The sequence below is a fragment of the Sus scrofa genome, chromosome 14, assembly GCF_000003025.6.
Source record: "Sus scrofa isolate TJ Tabasco breed Duroc chromosome 14, Sscrofa11.1, whole genome shotgun sequence".
Taxonomy (NCBI): Eukaryota; Metazoa; Chordata; class Mammalia; order Artiodactyla; family Suidae; genus Sus; species Sus scrofa.
In genome coordinates this window covers 102,075,779-102,088,881 of record NC_010456.5, presented here as the reverse complement: position 1 = coordinate 102,088,881, position 13,103 = coordinate 102,075,779, and the positions used below count along the sequence as shown (strand labels likewise).

Genomic DNA, 13,103 nt, shown 5'->3' with positions numbered 1-13,103 from the left:
CTATGTGAGAATTTGGAGAACTGTTACTCTCTTTCAGTGCACTTTTCCAGTAAAGTGATAGATCAGCACCTCACACTATAGTCCTTGACTTGTGCATTCTTTTCAGTTTTCTACAGAAGTGGCAACTGGATCCCAGAAACTCTTATCTTCATTGGGCATTTCATTCCTGGTCAAGAGCAACAATAATTTAACTGGCTGATTTATCATTACATACTGGGGTCTTTCTGACTCCCCTGCTTATAGGATCCTCCCTGACTTCAGGCCCACGTAGTCCAGAAACATCCAATCTCAGTTTTTTCCTCTGCCATTTGTCTGAGATTATGTTTTCTGTTACCTACTGGCTGGCACTAGTTTTGATATCAGTCAGATCCTGGATTATAAGCAACAGAAACCGACCTGACGAATGAAAGCAGAAAATTGTCAGAAGGAATCAGTTGGAAGGTTGTAGAACCACTTTTGAAGAGTGGGCTGAAGCTGAAGAAGACAACCTCATACCCAGAAATAATTTAGTTATGATACTGCCATGGCATTGTCAACACTGTCCATTCACTGCTGTTGTGCCTTGATCTTCAACATTGCTAGTGGAAATTCTCTACAGTCTCTGTAACAAGTACCCTCACAACAGACCTTGTATCTTTGCATCAATTCTGCTGTTTCAAAGTGCTTGACATGACCATCCGAATGATTAAGCTTTCCATTAAGACTTAAATATGGAGGGATTCTGCCAAATAGAAAGGGTTCCTTGCTGTTGTATAGACACCCTTCACCAACCACCTATTTCCCACCAAATAAAAATAGCTTTCATCATAAGGTATCTGCAGACTTTGTGGTTCCTCCAGTGTCATTTCAATGATATCTATACTCAAAACATGAAAATGTTTGAAGGGCCTTTTGGTTTATGCTCCCAGATGATACTAAAAGTAATGGACATAACAAAATATCAACTGGGCACATAGTGCATAGAGAGAGGGTAGCAAAAACTCAGCTCAGCTCCTAAAAGATACTTCATAAATTCTTTGAGGGTGAAAGCTGCCTTATATTAGTATCCTCATTATCTTGTGCTTGAAACATAGATGCTCAACATATATTTGTTGAATGAATAAATGTTAGTTATATCTAAAGCTATTTATCTTTTGAAAATGAGGACTGGGATTTGAATCTCATTCTAGTTCTCCAAGGCCACTTGCAGTGGAATCTCAATTTTTAGATCATCTGCATTAGAGTCATCTGGGATACAGGTTAAAAATGCAGATTCCTGAACACATCCTAGATCTAAACTAAGTCGGACTAATTATGAGTGAGGCTCAAGAATCTACATTTTAAACAAGCACTCCAAATTATTCCCATGCACACTAGATTGGAAAGCTAATGCTCTTTGTGGGTTATTAAGGATTCTAGTTAGCAAAAATTAATGAGAGTGTTGGGAATACAACTCTATAAAGCCTCATTTTAAAGCTTTAATATTTATTTTAATGACTGATATGCAACTCTTAGAAGATAAGTTTTTCCTATTGCATACTTAGTGTTATGTGGAGAGAAAGCTTATAAGTGAGAAAGAATGTAAAAGCCTAGTTTTATCTTTTTAATTAGGATATTATTCTCATTTCTCTTGCTTGTCTTGGTTGTAATCTGAAGTAAAAGAACAGAGAAAACCAATCAAGAGATAAATAAAACTGCTTTGACCACCTCTCAGCTAAGCAGGTCAGTAAGATCTCCTCAATTCAGAGACAGGAGTGAGAGAATGGACAGCCTACAGTGAAAACATTACAGAAGTATCCCTTGGCATGACCAAATCCACACAGAATCGTTGTTACAGGACTTTTAAAAGCCTGGATAGATGCGAATTGTGCAAAAACAAAGCTTTTTTTCCTGCTCTGGAATGTCAGTGTTTCTGTAGTGGTACTTCAAGTATACTCTTGGTTTCTCAACAGAAATAAAAGAAAAAGACTAGTCTTTTATTTTTATTATATTGCTTTCTCACCTACTCTTGGAAGCATCAGCTCATTTGAGCTTCACATCTCCTGTCAGAAGGGCATGCCCATTTAACAGGTTGTAAAATAAAGATAACACGTGTGAAGAGACTTTTCAAATTCCCATAACTAAATGGGGCTGAAAAACAGAGGTATCTGCTACTACTGCCATCAGTTTTAAACCTTAATATGTATAATTAAGAAGTGAGAGTACTTTCTCACAACTCATACATATACATGCAAAACATAAATATGACACATACATTTTTAAAAACACATATGGGGTTATGCTTTGTTGTACTGTTACTTCTGTTGTCCCCTTTATGTATTCACTGTACTCTGAAGCTTCTAAGAAAGAGGAAGGTTGGTTGCTTAGCTTTGCTCTTTTAATGTTCTTGCCACATAGTGCCTTTGGGATCTTGTTCCTCTACAGATCACCTTTGTGGGCCATGAGGTTGCACGCTTGGCATTACTAGTTCTTGAGAATTATCAGTAGTTTCTGAACAGCAATGCCTGGCTTCCTAACCCTTTGACTCCTCTGCCATAGTAGAGTTGGTCTTGCCCTCTGTCCATCATGTCCAACATCAGAGCACTCTCTCTGGACACAGTGTCTTTCCCAACTGACCATAGTAACTGCTGCTCTGCTGTCCTTTGACTTTCCAGGGTGCCTGCCTCTTCTAATGGACACCTTTCTTCAGAAGGGGATGGAAGCTTACATGTCGACCTGGCTGGCTAAGCCACCATCAGTGAGGGATTTGGCTGTTCTCTCCAGCCCATAGCCTGTGCTTTGCTCTATTTCTTCTTAGGCTTAATCACAAGCTCCTATTATAGAAGATTGAGAGCTTCTCTGTAATTTCATCAATATTCAAACAAGCTCAGGATTCTAGCCAGCTAGTCAAAGACCAAATACCTCTGGCTACAATTAAATGTCCAGGAAAAAAAAAAAAAACATTGGCTAAAGTGGCACTGTAGTACTGAGGATGTGGTTCCTAGGGTGTTGTGGGGTGATGAAAGTGGGTGTTCATATGTTTATGCAGCAGGACCACTCTTCTTTGCATTTAGAAGTAAAGTAAATATTGCTGGTAAATTTCTAGAAAAATAAAATCATTAGAAAGCCTCTCAAAGTGTAGATATTTTCTCTTTGTATTGAGTTATTCTATTATGAAGCTGACTAAATGAGGTATTTAGAAATGTAGTGAACACATATGAAGGTGATTACCTTTGTACAATGTGATCCCACATAGCCCAAGTTTGCATGTCTTTGGAATCTAAGAGAAAAATAACAGAATATTTATTTGCCCTTTCATAAAGCCTTTTTATGACATATTTTAAGAGATCCATAGTCATTAGAGATGAAAATTTCTAAAAATAGAAGAATATTTGTGTTTACCTCTCAGTTCTGCCACATTGGATTAGGCTTCGTCAGTTTCACTCTCTGAATTTCAGTTTCCTTATCTAAAAATTAAGCAGTCAGTGATTTAAATTTAAATAGCCACTGTGGATAGTGGCTACCCTATTGGATACCACAGTATAGACAATACTATTTCTTGAATAAGTGAATAGATGAATGAATGAAAGGATGTAAAATATGAATTATGTCTGATGTTGCTGGAACACATTTTATATGCTAGATAAATAGTTGATTAAAACACATCTGACAAAAATTATTCTTAAAAATAGCTCTGCTGTGTATATGGGGGGAGGGCAAGGGGTATATGGGAAACTTCTCTGTTCTTGCTGCTCAATTTAGCTGTGAACCTAAAACTGCTCAAAAAAGTAAAGTTTATTTTAAAAATATAAAGCAAACCAAAGAGAAAAAACAAAAAAACTAAACAGTTTATATTTTTCCAGAAAAACCTATCAAATTCCAGCCCCTTCGGCTTCTGATATATACATATTGTTTGTGTTTTTATCCAGAGATTATTCAAACTCTCCTTTAAAAGGAGGCAAACTTAGGTGTGACTGGGGCTGTAGAATTACAGGGCTAGATTTAGAGGTTGACATGGGCTCTTTGACAATATCTGTGAATAAAGTTGCAACCTACATTGGGAATGGATACGGATGTCATCTTCAAAAGAGAGTAGTCACATATGGTCGAAGTTACCCTTGAGAATACCTTAGGAAGTAGTTACAGCAGAGCCTGACATGCTATTTCTCAGTGAGTCCAATATGGCCAATTTTTCCTCTAGCAATGGGACAGATTGAGTCCCAGATGAAGCTGTTGAGTTTTGTTTAAAGGCAGAGTTTTGTGGAAAATACATATCCTTAAATATGAGAGTCATACTCAGACGGGCTAGTGGGTCAAGAATAAAATGTACTTGATAACGAAAACTCCAAGTAAACAGTCTCACACAGAGTCTGGAGCTTGAGGAGTGCAGTGGCAAGCTCACTAGCCTGAAATAATTAAATGACTCTTTCCCTTACTTAGTTATTTTTGGCCAGGTGCATACAGTTTAACTTACCTAAGAAACATGTGTTTGTGACTGCACTGTACTGCCAATGCTGGCTTAGTTCAGACCTAATCCTCACTTGACTAATTCTTGCAAAAAACTGCCTAACCCCCAGTCTTGATCTTTCCCTTCCCTCACCTGTAACTACTGACTTTCCTGTCACCATAAGTGATTTTCCTAAAATGGAAGTCTGTTCTGCATGAAATCCTTGCAGTGGCTCTTATGTCTATTGTAGCTATTCTAAAGTGTGTTCTGTGGAATAATAAGTAACATACTTCATCACAGAATACGGGTTTCATTTTATTTATTTTTTAAAATAAAATTACAAAAGATGGGTAGGCTCTTCATAAAAAATTCAAAACTCATACTACTACATTAAAGCCTCAAAAGTCCAGAGTTTCTCATTTATTTCACCATTTTCTTTACCAATTTACCTAATAATGTTCATTGCACAGAAAAATAAGACATGTTGGAAGTTCTAACTTATAGATAAAATATATAAGTTCCTGATCATGGTATTACAAGGTTTTTCAAGGGCTGGTTCTAGGTTTCCCTTAGTACTGTCCTTAGACTTAAGTTAAGCTTCAGCCCTAATATAGGCTTGGGCTTCAGGAAGCGTACTGTATTTGGAGCACCTTCCTTGGAATTTTCTCAATCCCCTTCCTGGAAATCTGGGACTAACTCTGTGGAAATTTCACCTGCACGAGGCACTTTGAGGTTAGATTGGGACCCATGAGGGCCCTTGACTTTACTTAAACCCTTCAAGGTGCTTTAAACTCTGTGAGGTTGACCAGATATCCCCAATATCTGAGGGAACTTAGGTTCTGAGGTTGTCCTGGGGCCTGTGGCTGGCTCTGGTTATAGGATCTCTCTTTCCAACTGGAACAGTATTTCTTTGGCATGATTACATGAAAATGGGCCACCAGCTGGGTGTTGACGTGTTGAATTTGGGTGACTACCTTCAGTATAAGAAGAGGATGAGTTCAGGGCTATGGGCTATTGATAGTTCCAGTGCTGGCCTTTGGGCTTGAGCTGCATGTGTGGCTCTCACCCATCTGTGTTCTGATTGTGGTGCCATCTCTAGCCTATAGCACCCCAGGGTGGTGAGAGTGGTGGCAGATGTCACTTACTCTGTATGTTCTCCACTGCTGGCTCACCACTCACTTCACTGGTTCCATGGCACATGTTGTCTGCCATTCCCTGCAGGTGGATGCTTGTCTGTCATTTGAGGACTTTATGATGGCAGCACCAATAGCCTCTTCTGATGCCCTTTCTTATCCCCACAACTGTGGTGACACTATAGTCTTCTCAATCAGGTTTTTTTTTTTTTACTATTTTCTGTTACTTTATTTTTTATATTTTTGTACAGTCTTGTCCTATTTTCCTCAAGACAACATATTTCTGGGTATCACTTTTACATTCAATCTGGAATTCTATTTATCTGGGACCTTAATGAAATTTGTTAAGCTCTTAACAATCATGGACTATTTAGGACTCATTTCTGCTATCTTGTTTTATATTTTCTATATAAAATGTCTTCTTTTTTGACTTTCCTTTGGATATTTTGACATTTACTGGTTTGAAAATTTTACTTTGCATTTTTGTTACTTTCCATAGTTACATGTAAGTAGGTAAAGACAATAATTATGTTTATTTTCACTTCAATTTTAAAGTTTACAAAATATCTCTCTAAATTTTAAAAAAAATTTATTAAAGTATAGTTGATTTATAATTTCCTTCAATTTCTGCTGTACAGTGAAATGACTCAGCCATCTATATATATTTTTTTCTTTTTTTATGCTATCTTCCATCATCTTCTAACCCAAGAGACTGTACAGAGTCCCCTGTGCTGTATAGTAGGACCCAATCACCCATCCATTCTAAATATAATAGTTTGCATCTACCAACCCCAGGCTCCCTGTCCATCCCCTTCTCTCCCCCTCCCTCTGGCAAACACAAGTCTACTCTCGATGTTCATGATCTGTTTCTGTTCTGTAGATAGAATCATTTGTGCCGTATTTTAGGTTCCACATAAGTGACCGACAGATGAATGGATTAAGATTGTGGTATGTCTCTACAATGGAATACTACTCAGCCATAAAAATGACAAAATAATGCCATTTGCAGCAACATGGATGGAACTGGAGATTCTCCTACTAAGTGAAGTAAGTCAGAAAGAGAAAGACAAATACTGTATGATATCCTCAATCAATCTTGAGCTGATGAGCAACAGCCATTACTTAGGTGAATGAGAATATTCTTCCTACCCTGCATGGCCCCTCACCTGTATTTTTTGTTGATGGAATTGTGAGGAAGACCGATCCACAAAGAAGAAATCATACTCTAGGAATGCTGTGATTGTGTCCCAGAGAGTTTAAGAGAAGATGTGGAAGGAGATGTGCTGTTCTACCGTAGCATTCTGAATGGTAAATCTGTTATGGCCATAGTATGAACGCTCACATTTTCCTGCAACAGAATTACATTTGTTGTTATCATCATGGAAGCATAATTACAACTTTTAGGTGACTCATTTGGAACTGGCAATATTCACAGGTGGCATGAGGGATGACACAGACTCCTGAGTGATGATACAATCAGCATTAAATAAGTGGTAGCAGAGAACTTCTGGGGCAAGAGAAGTTTTAGGGTTTCAACAGAGTAGGTTCTGAGGAGCTATGGCATTGTAGAGATATAACAGTGTCACTATATTTTTCTTGCTGTGGGAGATCAGAAATTAGGCAGGATTGGTGCATCTAACAATCCAGAATGTGAAGAGATAGTTACTTGACATGATCAGGAGAAGCCTAAATACTACCCGAAATCTTCACATATAGTGAGGCACAATAAGCAAACATGCAAAAACCTCCTTTCTACCAACTAGTTTAAATCTTCACCAATAAATCACTGGAGTTTGCTTTGTGGCTCAGTGGGTTAAGGACCCAACATTGTCTCTGCAAGGATTTGGGTTTGATCCCTGGCATTGCTCAGTGGGTTAAAGATCTGGCATTGCCACAAGATGCAGCATAGGTCACAATGCAGCTCAACTCCGGCATGGCTGTGGCTGTGGTGTAGGCCCCAGCTGCAGCTCTGATTTGACCCCTAGCCCAGGAACTTCCATATGCTGCAGGTGCAGCTGTAAAAATAAATAAATAAATAAATAAATAAAAAATAAACCTCACATGGGTCTGTAACTTTTATAATACAGCTTTAATCAAACTATTTATATAAATATGAACACTGCAAACTATATTTGTAGGTCCCACATGCTCTTAGGGTAGCCTTGCTTATCTTGTGGAACTCATCTCTTGCCATCCCTATGTGTACCCTTTAATTTCCAGCAACTCCAAACTGTTTACTTCATGATTTTGCCCATTGTATCCTTTTCTGACAAGTTCATACTCATCCTTTGACTCATTTCAGGCTTTGCCTGGTCTGTGAAGAGCCCATGATCACCTCCTCTGTCCTCCCCCAGCATGCTGGGGCTGCCTTTATTCTAGTACCTCCTGTAAAGACAACATTGGCTGCTTATGTCTCGCTTCCCCGGGTGATTTTCACCAAGGCAGCAACTCTGGCTCCTTTATCCATTTATTCCTAATACATCATTTATCCATTTATTCCTAGTACATTATTATGACCAGGTAATTTAGAGAAATGAAAATGAATCTAACAGATAATCCCATAAAATCTTTACTGCTATAAGAGACTCTGACCCCAGTAGAAAAAGCTAATCGTGTAATGCTGACATTTACAAATCCACTTGTCCTACCCTCAAATCTATGATACAAGCATGCCTGATTTCTGCAGTAGCTTTGTATGTCAGTTTACATAAGCTGGAATTATTTTCTCCTTCCTACACAATTCTAATTTAGAGTTGGCCAAAGAAACATTTGCATGCTATCTGGAAGAGAGAAGGAAAATGGAAGCTATTGCTTTCTGAAGACCATTCTGGTTAAATAGCATGACAGATACTTGTAGAGGTACTGGAAAGTTCAAGCCTGTCCTCATCCAACCTGCATAGAGAGAAATAGGAAAAATGCTGATAGGCTCCAGATTGTATTTGCTCTTCCCTAATTTTGCTTTTCTTCCTCACTGACAGCCCAGTGACCAACTGTGAACCCAGGCTCATCATCAGAGGCATCGGCATCAGTGCTCAGGAGACCCTTCCACCAGTGACTAGCAGCTGGACATGCCTGGCTTCACAGATTTCCCTTCTGGCTCTTGCTTCAGCAGAGGTGGTTAGTGACTTGCCTCTGGTCCCCCAGCTCCCTTTATGGGACTTTAATTCCTCTGTTCCTTCCATAGCCATAGAAAGTATAATGCCTATAATCCTATATTCCATAACTTGTAGGGTTGATAGATTCAGACAGATTCTGAACCAGCAGATCCAGTCTCTTTGCTTCTTGCTACTCCTTTCAAAAGTGAGTTTGCTACCCTTTAGAGTTGAGTTGACATATGAGATTAAAAAATTAATGATGAGTAAAGGGTGAGAGAAGGACTGAGATCAAAAAAGGAAAGGTGAGTAAAGAAAAAAGACATGTTGGAGTGCCCTTCATGGCTCAGTGGTTAGCGAGCGAACGCAACTAGGATTCATGAGGATGTGGGTTTGATCCCTGGCCTCACTCAGTGGTTTAAGGATCTGGCATTGCCGTTATGTGCAGTGTAGGTCGCAGATGCGGCTCGTATCCCACATTGCTGTAGCTATGGTGTAGGCCAGCAACTGTAACTATGATTCAACCCCTAGCCTGGGAATCTCCATATGCCATGGGTGTGGCCCTAAAATAGCACAAAAAAAAAAAAAAGACATGATATTGAAAATAAAATAGGAAAGAGAAAAGCAAGCCAAGTTTGGGTAAAGGAGAAAGGCAGTTTACAAGGAGATTTATATGGTTCTATCCCACCAGGAATGTGTAACCTGTTTAGGAAAGAGAAAAGATGATCATCCCTAAAAGTCTAGCATATATTTTCAAAATTAGTTATCACTTATACCTAATACACAGTAATTCCTTCTAATTCAGTGGGTACATACATACTCACATGAATTAGCTTTGCTTCTAAGAAAGACTGGGAAACAAAGATTGAATTTTCCTTCTCCCTCTTTAAATATTGGCAGAATCTCTTAATCTCAGGATGAGGTAGGAACTGCTTTTTTATTTCCTACCTGAAAAGAAGGGCATGATACCTATCCATATTTTCTATGAATGCCATGATTTCTTCTGCCCTTGGAGGGCTGGGGCTTATCATTTGAGAATGGCAGGAAGTCACAGTCATTCTCTCTTCCTGATCCTCTATCACCCCTCCCAGGAGTAAACATATGGAAACCCATGAGAAGCATTATTCTGATGTTCCATTAGGCCCTTCCTCACAGTCTTTGTATTTAAGGAATGGAGAGTTTTCTGCAGGTAAAATGGTGGTTGAAGTTTTCAATTTTCTCCTCTCAAAGGTCTGTGACCCTGGAAAAGTGAGGAATATGATATTTTTCCAAATTTCTCTACCTCTTGTGAACAAAAAGCTACTCTAACTGAAGACAGAGTGCTCTCCAACTGTTAAGATTGTAGACAGCATGGCCATGGTTATTTAGAGTGTTCCACTATGCCATGGGGGAGGAAAAATAAGGGAGCGATTATAGCAATGCAACCTCATTGGAAGCAAGCTCCAGAATTCAGCCTCCATTCCTTCTAGGGGTCTGTCCCCAAATCAGGATTAAGGAGCTTTCTTACCGTACTTTATCTAGACCTTGCTTGAGGAGGCAAGATCCGACTTCAAGAGACCTGATCTTCCACCACATCCTGGCCACCTGAGTGCACATGGCCATCACTGAGCCAAGCTCCAGGGTTTTGCCTCCTTCCAAAAGTACCCACATGAAATCCTTCTTCCATCTCTAGGCCCTGATTAGCTTCACTTACAGAGAGAATTCCAGGAATCCCTTAGGGTTACCATGCATTAGGAAAATTCTTAGTGAATCTGGACTCTAAATTGCTCCCACCATTTGTTCCAGCATTTTTTCTGTTATTTTGAGTTTAGTTTTGATAGTCTGAGATTCATTTTATAGCCCTGGTAGGGAATTTGCTATTGAAATTCTGCTCTGAACACTTAGCTATAGCAATTCTCCCCTGTCCACTGATCATTTGGGGTTTTTTTAGATATGTACCCAGGAGTGGAATTGCTGGATCATATGGTCATAAGTTAGTCTTGTCGGTCACAGTCCTCTCTACCTACCATATGCTTGTCCTAAGAAGGGCTGCAGTCATCCCTGGGAACAGCTGTCTTTGTGGCTGGGTGACTGGAACAGCCTTGATGGCATGTGGGCTCCCAGCATGAGCGTTTCTCAGCCTCTGAGGATTTAAATCCCCGCACCATGTTAATGGCATATTTAGACTGTGACTCAGGGTCTTTTCTCTGTTCTCTGGCTTGGTTCTTCATGAGAATTTATTATTTCTGGAGGAAGAGTGTTTATACCCGTAGACTGAAAGCCTGTTCACTGAAGTTCCACAGGAACAGCCCAGTCCTTGGGTAAGCCTGTTTCCTCTGGGGCCACAGAGCAATAATGTACAGCCATTCCACGTGGGTCTGACATTGACCTATTCTTATTTTTATTGAAATATAATTGATTTACAATTTTAATTTCAAGTGTACAGCATGATGATTCAGTATTTTTATAGATTATACTCCATTAAAAGTTATTACAAATAATGGTTAAATTCCCTGTGCTGTAAAAATATATCTGTTGCTTATCTATTTTATATGTAGTAATTTATCTCTCTTCATCCCATACACCTATCTTGCCCTTCCCCTCTCTTCTCCCCAAACTGGTAACCACTAATTTGTTTCCTGTGTTTATTGTCTTGTTTCTTTTTTGCTATATACATTCATTTATTTTTTTAGATTCCACATATAAAAGATAGCATCCAGCATTTGTCTTTGTCTGGCTTATTTCAATAAGCGTAATATTTTCTAGGTCCATTCATGTTGCTGAAAATGGCAGCATTTAATTCTTTTATGATGTGTAATATTCCATTGTGTGTGTATGTATGTGTGTGTGTGTGTATACATATACACCTCATCTTCTTTATTCATTTGTTAATGGAGGACACTTAGGTTGCTTCCATATCTTGGCTATTGTAAATAGTGCTGCTATGAACATTGGCGTACATACATTTTTTTGAATGAGTGGTTTTGGGTTTTTTTAGATATATACCCAGGAGTGGGATTGCTGGATCATATGGCAGTTCTATTTTTAGTTTTTTGAGGAACCTCCATACTGTTTCCCATAGTGCCTACATCAATTTACATTCCCACCAGAAGTCCTCAAGTGTTTCCTCTATTCCACATCCTTGCCAAAATTTATTGCTGTTTTTCTTTTTCAGCTGCCCCTGTGGCCTATGGAAGTTCCTGGGCCAGGGGTCAAATCTGAGCTGGAGCTGCAACCTATGCCATAGCTGCAGCAACGCTGGATCCTTAATCCACTGAACTGGGCTGGGGATCTAACCTATGCAACTACAGAGACAAGACAGATCATTAACCTGCTGCACCACAGTGGGGATTCCCAACAATTTTTATTTGTAAACTTTTTGACGATGATCATTCTGAAAGGTGTGAGGTGATAAGTCACTGTTATTTTGATTTTCATTTCTCTAATCATTAGTGATGTTGAGCATCTTTTCAAGTGCCTGTTAGCTATGTATGTCTTCTTTGGAAAAATGTCTATTCACATCTTCTGCCCATTTTTTTAAAATTTTTTTAAAATATTGAATTGTATGAGCTGTTTATATATTTTTGACATTAACACCTTATCAGTCATATAATTTGCAAATATTTTCTTCCTTTCAGTAGTTTAACTTTTTGTTTTGCTGTTGGCTTCCTTACCTGTGCAGAAGCCTTTAAGTTTAATTAGGTCTCATTTGTTTATCTTTGCTTTTATTTATTTTGCCCCAGGAAGTAGATCCAAAAAATACTGTTACAATTTATGTCAAAGAGTGTTCTGCCAATTTTCTCTTCTAAGAGTTTATGGCTTCTGGTCTAACATTTAGGTCTTTAATCCATTTTGAGCTTATTTTTATATATACATGAGGAAATGTTCTAATTCTTTTACATGTAGGTATCCAGTTTTCTCAGCACCACTAATTGAAGAAGCTGTCTTTTCTTCATTGTGTATTCTTTGCACCTTTGTTGTAGATTAATTGACCATAGCCATATGGGTTTACTTCTGGACTCTATTCTATTCCATTGATCCGTACATCTGTTTTGTGCCAGCACCATGCTGTTTTGAATACTGTGGCTTCATAGTATAGTCTAAAATCAGGAAAGGTAATACCTCCACATTTGCTCTTTTTTCTCAAGATTACTTAGGGTATTTGGGGTCTTTTGTGGTTCCATATAAATTTTAAGATTATTTGTTTTAGTTCTATGAAGAACGTCATGGCTATTTTGAATAAGATTGCATTAAATCTGTATATTGCTTTGGGTATATAAACATTTTAATAATATTCCTCTAATCCATAGACACAGAAATCTTTCTATTTCTTTGAATCATTTTCAATTTCCTTCATCAGTATTTTATAGTTTTCAGAGTATAGGTCTTTCATCTCCTTGGTTAAGTATTATATATTCTTTTTGATGTGCTTTTAAATGGAATTATTAATTTTTTTGCTTTCTCTTTCTTATAGTTTATTAGGAATATATAGAA

The 13,103-nt window shown here is 38.4% G+C and overlaps 1 long non-coding RNA gene across 1 annotated transcript in view; it reads left to right on the top strand.

The window, feature by feature from the left end:
• The window catches only part of LOC110256667, a 92,038-nt gene extending 90,681 nt beyond the window's left edge, over positions 1 to 1,357 (top strand). Inside the window, exon 3 of the long non-coding RNA XR_002338531.1 lies at positions 107 to 1,357. This is a non-coding gene — a long non-coding RNA (uncharacterized LOC110256667). The remainder of the gene's footprint in view (positions 1 to 106) is intronic.